Source organism: Palaemon carinicauda, chromosome 3 (genome assembly GCF_036898095.1).
Source record: "Palaemon carinicauda isolate YSFRI2023 chromosome 3, ASM3689809v2, whole genome shotgun sequence".
NCBI classification, from domain to species: domain Eukaryota; kingdom Metazoa; phylum Arthropoda; class Malacostraca; order Decapoda; family Palaemonidae; genus Palaemon; species Palaemon carinicauda.
The window spans coordinates 36,500,134-36,502,633 of record NC_090727.1 but is presented as its reverse complement, the minus strand read 5'-3'; positions in this window follow the sequence as shown (position 1 = coordinate 36,502,633).

Genomic DNA, 2,500 nt, shown 5'->3' with positions numbered 1-2,500 from the left:
ATTCAATTTGATTAGCGGTACTGGCAGGATTCTACCCAAAGCATTAAGTGAATTTGATATATCCGCCAGATTATTAACCTTATCCATGGATAAAAAGGAATTAGATTAATAAGATATTACAATTATCCTATTCTCAAAGTCTTAAAAAATTAAAATATTCGCCGGATCATTAACCTTTTCTATGAATAACAATGGATTATATTAATAAGAGATTGCAATTGTCCTAATCTCGAAGTCTTTTAAGAAAAAAGAATAAAATATTTGCCAGATTATTATCCTTACCCATGAATAACAATGAAATAGATTAATAAGATATTGCAATTGACCTAATCTCGAAGTCGTAAAAAAAAGTTAAATATTTGTTAGATTATTAGCCTTATTCTTGAATAACAATGAATTATATTAATGAAATATGACAATTATCCTAATCTCAAACTTTCAAACCTTTGGAAATGAATTACGATATATGAGTAGAATGAAATGATGAGAATGAGGTTGTACTCAAATTATTATTTAGCATCTATGAGGTATTCCAAAGAGCAGGGATAGTATGACTTAGAGAATCCCCCAGCCTTCAGGAAGGGAAAGGTTCTGATTGAGCAGAACAAACAACTAAATGCCATGTTGAGGTCAATCACAAAGGCTTGGGTGATTCGCATTATATTTATGGAATGGATCAATGAGATTTTTGTCCTAATGTCAAAAATACCTTTTGGAGAAGAATCTCCCATCTCAAGCCTTGTTACTTTTATACAATGCTCCTCCCCATCCTCAAGTCTTTGAAGACGACCTAATGAAGGAGTTCAAATTTATTAGAAATTATTTTCTGTCGACCAGTACCACTCCAACAATATAACCCATGAATCACCAGGTGACCTCAAATATTAAGTAGCTTTATACAAAAACAACGTTGCAGTGATGCTTTGAAATCATCGAGGGGACCAACTTTAGCTTCTAAGAGTTTTAGATAGAAAATCTCCATATTTTAAATTGCCTCAAAAGTATTGAAAAGCATAGGAAGGGATCACTAACAGACTCCCCAGTTCAGTTTGAAGGACACTGTGACATAAATGCATTCCTAAATGCAATTTTGAGGGATTTGAACACATGCAGAAGACAGTAGAGGAAAAAATTATATCCTTGTAAAAGACAGTGGGATTTGAGGTGGACGAGATCGACATTAACAATCTTTTTGAGGAACATAACGAGCAAATGATAATCGAGGAGTTGATGTAGTGGGAAAATGAGTTTATAGATGGTATTTCATGCAAGTAGGAGTAACAGATTGACAAACCTCTTACCTCAAATCATGCAGATTTTGAAGATGTTAGAAACCATGCCAAATTTTGTAGAAACACATCACGCAGATAAGGTCTTAGCTTGATGAGCAACGATTCTATTTACCAACAATGCGATGTCTGATTTTCTTACCATTTTAGAGAAAATGCAAGAGCAGCTGTCTCTAGATAGATTCTTTGAGAAAGTTAAATGTGAGAGTGTAAAAAAGGCGACCAAGTGTCCAGAAAGCGTAAAATAGGTGATTCAGTTTGTGATAGTGCACATCATTCAAGAGAGAGAACTCTTAATACTTTACCAAATGTTTTCATGGGGAGAGCCTCCCTCATCCTCCTCCTCTCCCACTCTCTTATCCCTCACACCAAACACTACTCTCCTCAAAGGCAAAATTAATTTGTCAATATCTATTTTCTATAGCAAATTATTATGTATTCATTTGTGCTGTTAGGAGTTATAATTTCTCCTTCTAATTACCATTACCAAGCACTGAAAATTAGTGCATATGTGTATTTATGGACGTGGGCAATTTCCTCTATATCTTATGAAACAAAAATGTACTATGATACAAGCAGAAAGAATCAAACTCATAAAACGATGTACTTAAGTATACACAAATACAAACACACACACAACACACAGACATATATATATATATATATATATATATATATATATACAGTATATACTATATATATATATATATATATATATATATATATATATATATATGTGTGTGTGTGTGTGTGTGTGTATGTTTTTATAAGCTCCACCAAACTCTGTTACAGTATATATTTTTTTCAGTGTGGTTCAAATATTACATAAGATTTATATCTACTGGAGTATGGTTAGCCTTCGTCCTTCCCATGGCAAAAAAAAAAAAAAAAAAAAAGAGAGAGAGAGAAGAAAAAACAGTATGAAAGGAATTTTTCCCATTTTGTATAATCATCACTTTAGAATACTGGTAAACAACGTGTCTCCATATCAGCAAGTCTCGTATATTTCAGATAGCCTCTAAATTCCAAGGATCTTTTCAATTTTTCATTATAGGCTACTACGGGGTGGAAATTACGCTATCTATAAGTTTGATAAATCTAATATGTTAAATTTTAAATCATTGTTTTCGATTTGTTTTATTTCTAAATGCTTTATTGTCCCCAGGAATCAAAGAAAATTTTTATGAAGACATATGTATATATTTATTCTT